The 16,252-nt window shown below is 35.8% G+C and overlaps 1 protein-coding gene across 7 annotated transcripts in view; it reads right to left on the bottom strand.

Moving 5' to 3' along the window:
- The window catches only part of FUT8 (fucosyltransferase 8), a 306,683-nt gene that overhangs the window by 241,572 nt on the left and 48,859 nt on the right, over nucleotides 1–16,252 (bottom strand). Inside the window, exon 3 of one of the 7 annotated variants that reach the window (XM_070469495.1) lies at nucleotides 11,749–11,832. The exons of the other annotated variants lie outside the window; for them this stretch is intronic. The gene's annotated coding sequence lies outside the window, so the exon portion shown is untranslated. The remainder of the gene's footprint in view (nucleotides 1–11,748; nucleotides 11,833–16,252) is intronic. 7 annotated transcript variants of the gene reach the window in all.

Below are 16,252 nucleotides of genomic sequence, written 5' to 3'. Positions count from 1 at the left end.
CAGTGGAAGTGCAGTCTTAACCACTGGACCACCAGGAAAGTCCACCACTGTACTAACTGACTTACCAGGTATTTTTGTAAAGCATTTTCTAGAATCTAAAATTAGATCAACTAAAAACCCTTTCAATCACAATAAATTAAACTGTCAAGTAATTTACTGGTGTTTAAAAGAAACTTGTTTTTAAGCCATCTCCTTTCTCATTTTAAAACATAGCACTTTCTTAAAACCTCAAAACTACACAGTATACACAATAAATTAAACTATCACCAAAAGATAACTCTCCGAGGATTTTTAAGAATGTATCTGTATTATGAGGCACTAGTACTATTTGGTGGCACAGGAAGTAATAAATACTTTTTAAGTAAGACTTACCTATTCTGCAACTGTCTATACCATATTCCAAGTCAGGAACTCAGAACTTAAAAACACAGTAACATAATTATTCTAAAAATACAAGTATCCAAGAGAAACACTATCTGGGTGGAAGGTGGAATATTTCTTTTCAGAACATTAATCATACCAAAAAAGGTTTTGTGACTCTGAATGCATTTCCATACTCCACTGCCCAAGAAAGAAAGACAAAGAAAAAGATATCATTCATTTGACTATCAGTGGGCTCCCTTTGAAGGTCCCTCAATATTTTACAAACCTGGTTCTAGAACCTAGAACTCCTGACTAAAAAGATTATAGGAGACAGAATCTAGATTTGACTACATTTGTCTCTTGACTTTTCTGCTGCCTTCATCGGGTATCACTGATAACACCTAAAGTAAGGTACTTTTTAAATAAAGAACTTAAAAAAAAAAAAAAGACATCTCTCCCTACAGTTTGGTAACACAGTACAGATTACTCTAACTTATCCCAAGTGAGTCAACTTACACAGACTAGAAGCTGTGAAAAGGTTCTCTCATCAGCTCTTGCTATAATATAACACCTACATCACAGGAAGGGGCTCCCCAGGTGGGGTTATTGGTAAAGAACCCGCCTGCCAATGCAGGAGACATAAGAGATGCAAGTTTGATTTCTGGTCCAGGAAGATCCCCCTGGAGGAAGAGATGGCAACCCACTCCAGTATTCTTGCCTGGAGAATCCCATGGACAGAGAGGCCTAGCAGTCTATGGTCCATGGCGTCATGAAGAGCTGGACAAGACTGAAGCAACTTAGCACATACACACACACATCACAGGGAAACCTATACAACCTGTGGTCTCATCCTATGCCAGAATTTAAACATAAACCAAGAGCCTGTTCTTCTGTACTGGGCAAAGTGTTCTATACTACTGTCTTACAATATTAAGGTTCTTTGATAAGTTTTTGACAAAATCTGTAGACACTAGATTAGCTTTAGGTCAGAAAGGCACAGGAGAACTGGTCATTCTATAAGCAATCTTCTCTATAAAAATATATATGCAAAGAAATAAAAATAATTATCTTACATATTTTACTAAAGTTTAAAAATGAAAAAAAATAATAATAAAAAACCCACTCTTTATGAATAAATAAAAAGGTGCTTCATAAAATTTAGTCTTGGCTCGAAGTGGCCCCAAGATATTAATATTTATATTCTCCAAGGTCCATACGTTTGAGGCTTGAAACTTAAGGAATGCCTATTCAGTTAACAATAATAATAGTTAACATTTATTGAGTCATTACTTCATGCATGTGCCAGGCACTGTGCTAAAGACTCTGTATTATTATTTATCGACATCTTACAGATTTGGAAACTCAGAATCTAATTTAACTATCCAAGCACAGCCAGCAAATCCAAATCAGGAATCAGACCACACCTGCCTTACTACATAGCTTATACTCTCTACAGAAATTCTAGAACTCACCCTACAAACGCCTACAACTCTCACTACAAACACCCTATAACTCACCTTAGAAATACCCTGATTGACCTGAATGCTCAGAGAAATAATCAGAATCCCCAGGAATAACAACAATAACAACAACAAAAGCATACATTTAACTAGAGAAATGCTTCACATTCAGGTTGGTTTTTATTTGGAATAAATCTAATCATAAAAGTTCAAGCATACTATCATGCATAAAGTAGTACTTACCAAGAAACATAAAGAAAGGGGAAACACAGGATAACCATTCATAAGCAGAACTTGAAATTACCAGAATACTTCTTGAAAATGGGGGTAATTTTTAAGTTTTTGTGAAAACAATCCCTTTTTTCTCTTGAAAGCTGTACCTAAAACATGATCTAATCTCCCATCTTAAATCTGCAAGGAGCGTAAAGTTGCCCCTGCTGAAAACAACATCACTTGGTAAAGCAGCAGCAGAGGCAGCAGCAGCAGGAGGAACAGGAGGCGTCGGAGCACTAGCCTTAGAATCAGCGCGGCAGTAACGAGAGCAGCGACAGCCACGAAGAGGCAGCCATAGCAGCCAGAGCAATATTACTAGTGAGCATGATATGCCAAGAAAAATAGGATTCTGGCTTGTTGACCCTGAACCACGCAAAATACCAGGGTCCTCACTGGAAGCAGTACTTCTCTTCGTATAGATCTGTAACTGAATGCTGTGGTACACTGTAATTTCAACAGAGAAGTTTAGAGTTGAAGACATTTTGGAGAACAGATATTTGAATTTCAGCTTTAAAAATATCTCTGCCATAACTCAACTGTCACCTCCTTCAGGTGTCATTCTCAAATTCCTTACTTTTCCACTCTTGGGACAGCATTACTCCCTCCCTATGTTCACAAAGCATCTTTTATATGAGCATAGTTCCCTGTTCGGCACAATTGCAGAGCATTCTGTCTTTCCTTTGGACTTTTGCCTCCTCAAGACTTTAATTCGTATCTTAACCATGCGGGTGTCTTAGGCACTTGAGAGTAAAAGTTCAATTAACAATTTTCCCATTTAAAAAACACTCAATAATCTAGTGTATAATTTACAATGAAAATTAACTAATGGTGGCTGAGAAGCTGCTGAAGATTGTGCATAAAGAATTAGGTAGGTTCAGGATCATCAGACGCAGCAGACGGTTCTATAAGTTTCTCTTGAGTACTGACTTTCCACTCAAATGACTAGACCCAACTGAGCTCTAAGCACAAATGACAGGACAGAGGAAAAGTTAAAAGACCACAGAAAATCTAATAAGGAATCCTGACACAGAAATCATATTAAACCCATAAATATGAGGAAAGAAAAAATCCAATTTGTAAAATATTAAATTATTTGAATAAAGACAATTTATTAATACATCCTAAAGGTGAGAGTCTAGAATACCAAATTTGACATATCTAAGGGATCATTTTATCATCTGGTTGGAAATCTTCAACTTTTAGGACAAAACTGTGTCAATCACTGTGGCAGTATAAGTCTGAAAGCATTGTTTTTGGATCATATGAGGAAAAAAATCCATTTTCCAAGATCCAGTAAAAACCAATTAGCACTGTGGGAAGAGAACATGAAATATATAAAATACTCCTTAAAAGAAAGAGAGAGAAACTGAAAGAGAAACTGAGACTTCTGAAAATCCAGGCAAGGAAACAGCAAAGAGAAAAGCTAAACCATGGAAAAGCTAAATGCACATACAGTTCATGACAGCGATAGGTACAATAAACTGTCAGTCTGATAAATCTAGTAATACCTTACTCAATGAAAAAATATTATTTTTGAAACACAACGATGCAGAATGAGAGAGTGTACTACTAACTGCAAAAAGAAAAGCACACACTTAAAAATAAATTGTGATCACAACTATGTAAAAAAGTCTATATACAAAAAAGTACTAGAAGGCACATACATCCACCTGTAACTACAATCATGTTACACTAGTGGGATTAAAAGTGATTCCCTTACTTTAAGAAAAAGTTGTTTAAATTTTCTCTAACAGAGTAGCTCTTTAATATGAAGGTTTTGCAAAAGAAAATAAACTACATTTTATATATAATTTAAACCAATTTCTTTTTATATCTCAATTTCTACCAAGATATCTAATACACAAGATGTACATTAAGTTTTTTACCACATCAGAGAATATTTAAGGATATTTAAGGATTAAGAAAATTTAAGGATTTAAATTTAAGAAAATTTAAGAAAATTTAAGGATTAACATTACCTTATTCCACTCATAAAAATAATTAGTGGGAAATCTAATTAAATTAAGACACTCAACATAAATAGGTCATCCAATTAATTGGTTCCATAAATACAAAAATATCAGTACAAGGTTTTAATAACCACTCTTAGAATCATCAGTATAGTTATCAGAGTGCAAATTGGTGAAACTTGACATGACCTTATTCTGAAACAGACTGTAAAATCAGATATGTTTTTTGTAAGGTATAAAAATGAAACTCTATCAACACAGGAAACAAAGGCTGCTGTTGCCCCCAAACCACACTTGCAAAGAGAGCTGCTGTTGCCCCCAAACCAAATTTGCAGAGTAACAGTAAATGGGCTCAGAACGAGCCATCTTACCAATAACGAAAATCAGTCCTAATATTAACTTCCCTCAGGAAAAGTTCTTTACTCATCCTTGTAAATTACGATGCATGATCTCAAAATGTGCAAACCTAATTCCAGAAGTAAATCACATTCCAAATGAGTAATACTGCCAAATCAGACAGAGTATTGTACCAGGTCTTTACCATTACTAAATTGTCAAAAAGATTCAAAAATAACCTTCAATCAGGTCCAACATGTAAAGAACTTGAAATTCATCACACTTGTCCTTAGAGCAATAAAAAAGCTGAAGAGAGAAAATGAAAATCAACCCCTCTCCTTAAATTAATCAGGGAATTGAAGCCAGAGGGCAAACCTCTACCCTGAAAACTATAGAGACAGGTAGATACAAAAAATCACACTGTGCAAGAAGCAAAGCCTGGGAAGATAAATCTTCAGCTGGAGCCAGTATCAGTAGGAACACTTTAAACAGTAAATGACAAACTGCTGGAGACTCAGTGTAGACTAGCTTAGAATGAAAAACTGTGAGAGAACAGTCTTTGAAAGGCCCCAACAGTTTCTCGAGTTTTACCTCCAGGAGCCCTACCAGGTTCTCAACTGTGATAATCTGAGAAAAATTTCTTTATTTCTAGCAGGAGGAAGGGAGACATAATAATTCTTAAAATATACCCAAAGCTTTCTGTTCTTCTTAAAAAGGACAGTCTGAAAAGAAAATTATTTTAATAGAACCTAGCTGACCGGGAAGTACCTTACCTAATTCCACCTCACTCCAGCCTTCAAACAACAGAAGAGATACACAAATCAGGTTTAAAAAACTGAGACCTAATCACAATACCACAGAACTCCCAACCACCTTACCTCCATATCAATACAAATACAATAACAGAGCATTACAGGTAAAAAGAACTTCAAAGTCTGAGACCCCATTTCAAGATTCTCTACATAACCCAAAGACAAAACAGCAAGCCAAAATAAGGACACTGCGAGAAATGTTAGCCTCTGACACCAAATACAGGCTTCCCAGGTGACTCAGTGGTAAAGAATTCACCTGCCAATGCAGGAGACAAGGGTTGGATTCCTGGATCAGGAAAATCCCAAGAGTAAGTGGAAACCCATTCCAATATTCTTGCCTGGAAAATCTCATGGACAGAGGAGCCTGGCAGGCTACAGTCCATCAGGTTGCAAAGAGTCAGACACAACTGAACATCTATGCATGGCATGGCATCCTAGTCAGATAAACATAAAACCTCACAATAAAGATCTATTTACCTCCTCTTTTTTATCTAATATACCATGTTTGGACAGCAACAAAAAATTACAAAGCACAGTAAAGGTGAAAAAACACAATCTGAAGAAACAAAGCATGCCTCAAAACCAGACTCATACAGCAGAGGTTTTAGAAATAGCAATGGGTTAAAAAAAAGCTATGGTAAATATGCAAAGGGCTCTAATGGAAAAAGTGAACAACATGTAAGAACAAATGGGTAATAAAAGCAGAACATGGAAACTCTAAGAAAAGATCAATAGGAAATGTTACAAATCAACAACAATGTAACAGAAAACAAAAATGTCTTTAGTAACAAACACCAAACCAGATCCGGGAAGCTCAGTGTACACCAAAGAGGACAAATACTAAAATACTTACACCTAAGATATCATATTAAAACTACAGAAGAACAGATGAGTAAATCAACAAAAAAGAGAAAAAAACAAACAGAGGGGGAAAAAACCCTTATCTAGAAAGAAGCAAAATAAGAATTACATTGAACTTTCTCTTCAGACACCATGCAAACAAAATGAGTGAAATAAACACCAACCAAGAATTCTGTATCCAACAAAATTATCTATCAAAAGTGGGGGGGGGGGGAACCTTCTCAGACAAAAATTGAGAAGACTGAAAACCTACTGATCTGCCTCACAAGAAATGTAAAAACAAGTTCTTCAGACAGAAATTATATACTGGTAAGAAACATGGATTACATAAAGAAATGATGAGGATAAGAAAAGCAATATATAAAGGCAAAATTAAAACTCTTATTTTTCTTATTCTTAATCTAACAAATAATGTGTTCAAAACCATGTATTTTGTGATCACAGCTTATGGAAAACTGAAATGAATGACAGAAATGCTATAAAGGATGGGAGAAAGGAATTGAGAATAAGGTGAAGCCAATGGCACCCCACTCCAATACTCTTGCCTGGAAAATCCCATGGATGGAGGAGCCTGGTAGGGTGCAATTCACGGGGTCACTAAGAGTCGGACATGGCTGAGCGACTACTTTCACTTTTCACTTTCATGCATTGGAGAAGGAAATGGCAACCCACTCCAGTGTTCTTGCCTGGAGAATCCCAGGGACAGGGGAGCCTGGTGGGCTGCCGTCTATGGGGTTGCACAGAGTCGGACACGACTGAAGTGACTTAGCAGCAGCAGCAGCAGCTAAAGTACTTGTGTATCCATGAAGTAGTACAGTATTATTTGAAAATGAACTTGGATTACCTAGAAATGTATAAATGTTAACTCTGAGGCAACCATTCAAAAAAGTTGCTTAAGAAATATAATGATATACTATAACAGGATAGAAAATGGAACCATATAAAATGCTCAATTAAAATAAGAGAAAGCAGAAACAGAGTGGAAGGCCAAAAATAAATAAATAAATAAAGAAGGAAAAGAAAAAAAAAACCAGAAACTAAGATCTAGAGCAAGGAATAGAAACATTTAAAATATGGTAAATACTAACAAGTATATCAATAATTACTTTAAATGTCAGTGATCTACATACACCAATTCAGAGTGACAAGACCCAACTATATGTTGTCTGCAAAAATCCCCTTATAAAGGCATAGATATATTAAAGGAAAAGGGATAAAGTAAGATATACTAAGCTAACACTAACCAAAAGAAAACAGAGCTGATTTCAAAGCAAGGAAGATTTACAGAATAAGGAGAGACAGTATATAATGATAGAGGGTTGATTCTCTAAGAAGATATAACTATCCTTATATTCATGTAGCTAACAACAGAACTAAATACTTGAGATAAAAACTAGTAGAACTGCAAAAAGAAATACATAAATTCACTATTATATCTGGAGATTTCAATATCCCGCTATCAGTAAATGAACCAACAGGCTGAAAATCAGTAAGAATATCACAGAACTGAACAGCACCATCAATTAACTGGATCTAACTGACATCCATAGAAGCTTCCCAGGTGGCACAGTGGTAAAGAATGCCCCTATCAATGCAGGAGACACAGAGATGTGGGTTCAATGCCTAGGTCGGGAAGAACCCCTGGAGCAGTAAATTGCAACCTGCTCCAGTATTCTTGCCTGGAAAATTCCATAGACAGAGGAGCCTGGTGGGCTATAGTCCATGGTCTTGCAAAGAGTTAGACAAACCTGCACATAGCACACAATTGACATCTATAGACTACTTCATTCAACAACAGCAGAATATACATTCTTCTCAAGCTCAGAGGGAATATTCACCAAGCAGACTATATTCTGGGCTAGGAAATACACCTTAACAAATTTAAAAGAACAGTTATCAAATGAAATATGGTCTCAGACCACAATGAAATTAAGCTAGAAATTAATAACAGCAGACAGCCAGAAAATCCCCAAGTATGTAGATATTAACAACATATATAAATAATACATGAATCAAAGTGCTGAGGAATTTTTTTTAATTTTTTAACTAAATAAAAATGAAAATAAAGCATAAAAATCTGTGGGATACAGCAAATACCATATTACATTTTCCCTCTCAGAAAGAAACTTAAATAACACTGGATGCATATATTTAAATAAAAAAAGTAAAGTTGATCACTCAAGTTCCTGCCTTAGGAAACAAGGAAAAGAAAAAATTAAATTCAAAATAAGCAGCAGAAAATAAATAATAAAAATCAGAGCAGAAATCAGTGAAATTGAAAACAGGGTAAACAAGAAAATCAACAAAACTGAAAGCTGGTTCTTTGAGAAGATCAATAAAATGAATAAACTCCTAGTCAAGCTTCCTAAGGAGAAAAGGAGAGAAGAAGTCAATTACTAATACCAGACATGAAAGAGGGGCCATCACTAGCAATCCTACAGAGAGTAAAAGGATAATAAAGAAATATTTGAATAATTCTATGCCCACAAATTTGCTAACTTAGAAGAAATGGACCAATTCCTTGAAAGACACAATCTGCCAAAGCAAACACAAGGAGAAACAGATCATGTGAATAGATCTATACCGGTCAAAGAAACTGAGTAAACAACTAACCACTTTCTACTAGTACACCGTAAGTCAATTACACTTCAATAAAAAATAAAGAAAAATTTTAAAAAGGAAAATGTGTTCAACATGGTCTTCCTTGCTTGCTTTTTTCCCTACAGAATTGCAGGGGTAGCTGGGGAGGAGTGGAAAGAAATTGTCTAGATTTTCAAGCATCCAAAAATCAAAAGTAAATACTACATAGAAAGTGAAGACTGTGAATCACAAAAGGAATCAAATACATCCATAGTCATGGTTGCTTGCTTCAGAAAAGATTATTTCATTTTCTGAACTCAGCTGAGAGAGTACAGCAACAAAACATTTTTCTAACTTTAAATGAATTAACTGACCTGAAGAATGTCTCTATCCTAAATATAACATTCAGACTGGAAAATAAAATACAGTAAGTCAGAGAGAACGGAATGGACTAGAATGGACTAATTACATGTTTACCCAATATTTTCATTAATGATTTTAACTCAAGCAAACAAAACATAAATAAGGCTATAGTCACATGTCAGAATACATCAGATCAGCACTTAAAGCATTCTCTATTTCTTTTTTTAATTTTGTCACTTCAACAAAACTAATACCAATATGGTATACAGCAGACACTCAACAATTACAGAACTTTAGAACCTGAGAGCTAGAAAGGCCCTCAGAGATACATTTCTCTTCTTCCAAACGTCCCATTTCACCCATTGAGAAACTAATAGCTGGAGAAGACTGCAACTTTTCCAAGCTATTATAGTTAACAGCAGGACAGAAACTATCTTTTTGCCTTTTCATACTGTTCATGGGGTTCTCAAGGCAAGAAAAACTGAAGTGGTTTGCCATTCCCTTCTCCAGTGGACCACATTTTGCCAGAACTCTCCACCATCACCTGATGCGAAGAACTGACTCATTTGAAAAGACCCTGATGCTGGGAAAGATTGAAGGCGGGAGGAGAAGGGGACAACAGAGGATGAGATGGATGGCATCACAGAATCAATGGACATGAGTCTGAGTAAACTTCGGGAGTTGGTGATGGGCAGGGAAGCCTAGCGTGCTGCCATCTATGGGGTCGCAAAGAGTGGGACACGACTGAGCGACCAAACTGACTGACTGGACAGAAACTAGAACCAAAGCATCTTGATTTCCATACTGGTATTCCTTCCACAATATATCATGCTGTTGTCAACAACTCTGATGAGCCTGAGATTTTTATCCTACATGCATGCAAAGCAATGAGACTGTGTTTCATGTTTCATTTCATTCAGCAATGAGACTGAGTTTCATGGCTACTGAGAACCAAAAGCATCTAGCCACACACAGACTGAACACAGAACTGAAACCATATACTCTGCAATGCATTTAATACTACCCACCCCCCAAATTTATAACCACTGGAACATGTGCACTTGGAAACAGGATCTCTGCAGATGTAATCAAGGTAACATAAGGTCATACTTGATTAGGGTGGGCTCTAATCCAATGACTGGTATCCTTATAGAAAGGAAATTTGGACACAGATACAGAGGGAAGATCCCCTGGAGGAGGGCACAGCAACCCATTCCATATTCTTGCCTGGAGGATCCCATGGACAGAGGAGCCTGGCAGGCTACAGTCCATAGAGTAACAAAGAGTCACGCACACACAGACAGAAGACCACCGTGTGAAGATGGAGGCAGAGATTAAAGGTACGCTGCCACAAGCCAAGAAACACCAAAGATTGCTTTAAAATACCAGAAGCTCGAAGAAAGGAAAGAATTATTCCCCTAGAGGCTATTCTTTTAAAAGACTAATTAGTCACTAATTATACGGCAATTTGTTATAGCATCCCTAGGAAACTAAAACACCTACACACATACACACATACACACCCCTTTCTGTGTACATGAGCCTGGCTTTACTTGTCCAATGTCTTCATTAGCATACTCTACTAATCCAGGAGATTCTTGCTGGAACATAACTTGATTGTTCACTACAGAAATTCACAGAAGACTCATCAAGACTCCAACAGAAAGCATCAACATTTTTTTAAATCCTTGCATCGCTGTTTCGATCAATTCTAAATTGTACTGATATTCATGATACTTACTCAATTTTTAATCAAGCTCCATCATCACCATTGCAAGGCTCAAATAAAATCAAACTTCAAATTCTAAAATTTTTACCTTGACTTTGCCCTTTTAACGCATTATCCAAGATCTGTCAAGGTGGTACTCTCCTTTACCACAGTAAGCAATAAACTCAACTTTCTTTTATCAATAGGTTGTGTTAGTAATATTTGGTGAGCCAGTATCAGATAATGCTGGCAGAAAATACGACACCCCTGGGTCAGAAACAAAGAGAAGTTCACTACTCAAAACAACAGCTGTAGCCGGTGTATCATCTTTTGCACTGGTTCCCCAAGCTCCAGTTCCTAAAGGGCAATACAAGGGAAGCCAGGTGATGCTGTACACAAAGTGGGTTACGTTACAGAAGAAGAAAGCTGAAACCTAGGAACCGTCAATATTTTAAAGGAATTGCAAGCAAAAATATCCCACCATTTCCCAAGAGAGATTACCTTGATTATCCTGGACAGTAAGGAAATCTGCCCTCTGTTCTTATGGAAATACTATTTCTATCTTCTCAGGCTGTCTGCGATGCTTATTTCTTTCAAAAGAGGGCCCTCAACAAAAGCTGCCAATGCCCCTGACTCAGGAGATGTGCTAAAGCATAAGAGACTCATGGAGAATCATCTCTCAATAGGTATCTCCCTTGTCCTAAAGGGCTAAAGACTTTAGGAAATCAGGATGAAATTAGTATAAAGCAATGAGTAGAAAATGTTCCAGGAAGAAAACATTTAGACAAAGAGGTATATTACCTGTATAACCTAAAACCACTTTGTGTGTCTTAAACAGTCTCTCTCAACAAGCCTGTATATCAAATACTCAAAAGTAAATAATTTTATGTTTGATTCTTACTTTTATTTTAAACTATTACATTTCCAAAAGAGTATAATGAATGAGGGTTTTTGTTTTGTTTTGTTTGCTGATTTTCTAGGGTTAGTGGTGCTCATGAAAAAAAAGAAAAACAGGGACTTGCCTGGAGGTTCAGTGGTTAATACTCAGCACTTCCATGGCAGGGGCACAGGTTCAGTCCCTGGTCAGGACACTTAATATCCTCCTGCTGTGCAGTGCAGCCAAAAATTTTTTTTAAATAAAAGAAGAAAAACGAAAACTGTTTACTAGTTCTGAACTTCACCAATTTTACCTGTAAACACAATTATTAAACGAAATCCTTGAGAGCAGAATATAATCCACATTTTAGAGTACTTAGATTTTTAACCCAGAAATCTAAGGTCCAAATTTATCTGAAATTTGTAAAACTTTGGGTCTTATTTAATATCGTACATTTTAAATTAATCCACATAAAAATTTTAAGGGTGTTGAAAAATAAGAAATAATTTGCTAAATTTTTCTAGCTATATATTTAATATCAGCATATTTTTGCATGTTTGAAAATGAAGATCATATCTCATACCTTTTCAATAGTAACCTGTTTTAACTTAAAATCAGTTGAAAGAGAAATTAAAAAGTTTTGTAAATAAACAATTTTAAATTGAGCAATTTAACTTTATTTCAACTCTAAGATCAAGCAATGATCCCTGGAGGAAGAGAGGCAGGATGATGAGTAAAATGAGCACTACATAACAGGTCTCCAGCTAGCTGTGTGCCTAAATCATATCACCTCACCTCTCCAGGTCTCCATTTTCCTATTTACAAAAAAAACAAAAAAAAACAAACAAAAAACAGGTATTAGACTAAATGTTTCTTAAGGTCCATGTCACTTAACAGTTCTACAAGTTCAGTGTTCACAGTTCTGATTGATTCTATTTTCTCGTGATTTCAGAAAATTAACTTCCTACTTCTTGCCCTGACAAGCTTGAAGAATCCACAGATGCAATGTGCTCTAATGAACTCAAAGAAGTCCACTAATGGGTAGGACTAAGTCATTCGTTCAGCAAGTAATAATTCATTCAGTAGTAATACTTGCGGTAGGAATAATTCTTTCAGAAAACACCAAAATCTAAAATGACCCTCACCATCAAGAAGTTCAATCATCTGAGAATGTAGGTACAAGAAATTCTAATAGACTTTAGGAACTACATAGTATTTCCCTTTAAAATTTCATGCCATGCTTTTCAGCAAATGGAATCAGTACTTCTGCAAACTAGTAATTCATCCCTTTTTCTACTATTTGGTTTTCAGTAATGTTTTTGAAACATTGGAAAAGACCCTGATGCTGGGAAAGATAGAAGGCAGGAGGAGAAGGGGACAACAGAAGACAAGATGGTTGGATGTCATTATTGACCCAATGGACATGAGTTTGAGCAAGCTCTGGGAGATGGCGATGGACAGGGAAGCCTGGAGTGCTGCAGTCCATGTGGTCTCAAAGAGTCAGAGACAACTAAGTGACTAAACTACAACAAATGTTTTTTATGTTTATTATAAAGTTATGCCAGATAACTAATATAATTAACAAGACACTCACAAAAGAGCTCAAATCCTGAAGAACTTCTGAGCATAGCATCATCTTTGACTCTGGGCTGAATCTGCCCAATGAACAAATATCCTCTCAGGAACATCTTTAAAATGCTCTGTCTCTGCCTAAAATGTTTTATCTATTTCTGAAATGTTCCCTGAGAACATAATATAGCATACCACTTATCCAACAGAGACTATGAAAGTTATATAATTTATCTAAAGATACGCAGAAACAAGAGAACAGTTCAAAGTTGCACTGACTCTTTTTTTAGTGTTCAGGCTTAGGAGTTGAAATTGAAACCAACATTTTCTGAATCTAAGCATGACATTTTGCTCAAAATATTTTTATTTCTATAGCACATAATGAACTAGATATTCCTTGTAAATATTCACATAGTTTTTTGATACCAACCAAATAAGCTAATCTTTCATATTACTAATTTCCCCAAGGCAGAATGACAGTTTCCATCATTTTCATTCCAAATATCCATCCAAGAAAGTTTAAATTGACTTTTCATGCCCAACTTTTGTCCTTTTTACATACATTTTTAAGACAGAAGAATTCATATAAATACTTGACTTTTCTAAACAGGTAACTCTTGGAGCTCCCTATATTGAGGGTTAACTACATAAAAACTTGTACATTTCTGATCTACCACTATACTCAGGAAAGCTACCTGATTTTTCCACAATAAGGATAACACATAAGTTTCAATATACCCCCATCTTATAATTTTGCATCACCTCTCTTTCTATACTCAAAATGATCATTAAAAAAAAAAAGATAATAAATTGCAAGTCTCTTCCCATACCCATAAGATCTGTTAATTTTTTCTAGTTAATTTTTAATGACATTTTAAAAAAGAAATGCAACCCCAATCCAAAAAGGCAAGTTAAATCATTGTGATCTCTTTAAAAATAAGTAACATTGTTTTAATAAAATATATAATCACATTTTAATTTTAAACTGTATGACTCCACAGTAAATATATTATATATTATGACAAGTGGAATTTATTCCTGAAACTAAGGAGAGCATGGCATATAGAAAGTAATGTAATATGCCACATCAATAAAATGAAGGAAAAACTCACATGATCATCTCAGCTAACACATAAAAAGTGTTTCACAAAATTCAGCATCCTTTCATGATAAAAACACTCAATTAAATAGGAATAGAAGGAAACTACCTCAACATAATAAAGCCATATATGAAAAGCTCACAGCAAACAACATACTCAATGGTAAAAGACTAAAAGCTTTCCCTGGAAGATCAGGAACAAGGTTAAGAATGCTCACTTTCATCACTTCTATTGGCTATAGTACTGAAAGTTCAAGTGAGAGCAATTAAGAAAAAGAATACAAGGCATTCAAACTGAAAAGGATAAAATAAAATTATCTCTGCCTGCAGATAACGTGGTCTTCTATGTAGAAAATCCTACAGACTCCACCAAAACAACTGTTAGAAGTAATAAGTGAATTCAGCAAAAAAAGATACAAAGACTAAGTCAGTTGCATTTCTATACACAAACAATGAACAAACTGAGAAGAAAATTACAAAAATAACTGACAATAGTTTAAAAAAGAACAAAATACTTAGGAAATAACTTAACCAAGGAGGTGAAAGGCTTGTACAATGAAAACTATAAAACACTGCTGAAAGAAATTAAAGACATAAATAAACAGAAACAAGTCTCACATTAATATTCTAAAAGACTTAATATTGCTAAAATGTCATTACTACCCAAAGCAATCTACAGACTCTATGCAACACTTATCAAAATCCCAATGAATTTTGCACAAAAAGAGAAAAAAGTATCCTAAAATTCACACAGACTCTCAAGAGACCTCGAATAGCCAATAAAATCTTGAAAAAGAACAGAAAACCTGGAGGATTCACCCTTCCTGATTTCAAAATTTCACTGGAATGCTATAGTAATCAAAACAGTGCAGCACTGTCATAAAGACAGACACACAGACTAGTGAAAGAGAGCTTAGAAATAAACTCTCACATATATGCTCAAATGATTTTTGATAAGGGTGTTAAGACCATTCAATGGGGAAAAAGTAAGTCTTTTGAACAAATGAGTGCTGGGGAAACTGGTCCACACACCTAATGCCATATACAAAAATTAACTGAAAATGGATCAAGAACCTAAATGTAAGACTTAAATAATAAAACTCTTAGAAGAAACAAAGCGCAAAAGTATCAGGACACTGAATTTCACAATGATTTCTTGGACGGGGGGACACCAAAGGCACATGTAAAAAGAAATTAAAAAACAAATTTGACTTCATGAAAATTAAAAATTTTGTGCATAAGATACTATATGCATAGAATAAAAGGGCAACCCACAGAGTAGGATAAAATACTTGCAAATCATATATCTGATAAAAAATTGATATCCAGAATATGTAAGAACTACCCTAGAACTCAACAACAACAAACCAGCATGACTCAAAATTGAGAAAAGGACTTGAAATGACATTTATCCAAAGATATGTAAATTACCAACATGAAATGACATGAAAAGATGCTCAATGTCAGCAATTATTCAGTTCAGTTCAGTTCAGTCGCTCAGTCGTGTCTTACTCTTTGCAATCCCATGAATCGCAGCACGCCAGGCCTCCCTGTCCATCACCAACTCCCGGAGTTTACTCAAACTCATGTCCATCGAGTTGGTGATGCCATCCAACCATCTCATCCTCTGTGGTCCCCTTCTCCTCCTGCCCCCAATCCCTCCCAGCATCAGGGTCTTTTCCAATGAGTCAACTCTTTGCATCAGGTGGCCAAAGTACTGGAGTTTCAGTTTCAGCATCAGTCCTTCCAATGAACAGCCAGGACTGATCTCCTTTAGGATGGACTGGCTGGATCTCCTTGCAGTCCAAGGGACTCACAAGAGTCTTCTCCAACACCACAGTTCAAAAGCATCAATTCTTCGGCGCTCAGCTTTCTTCACAGTCCAACTCTCACATCTACATGACCACTGGAAAAACCATAGCCTTGACTAGATGGACCTTTGTTGACAAAGTAATGTCTCTGCTTTTTAATATGCTATCTA

Source organism: Odocoileus virginianus, chromosome 6 (assembly GCF_023699985.2).
Source record: "Odocoileus virginianus isolate 20LAN1187 ecotype Illinois chromosome 6, Ovbor_1.2, whole genome shotgun sequence".
NCBI lineage: Eukaryota > Metazoa > Chordata > Mammalia > Artiodactyla > Cervidae > Odocoileus > Odocoileus virginianus.
Note: the sequence above shows the minus strand (reverse complement) of the source record. Positions and strands in the feature narration are given on the sequence as shown.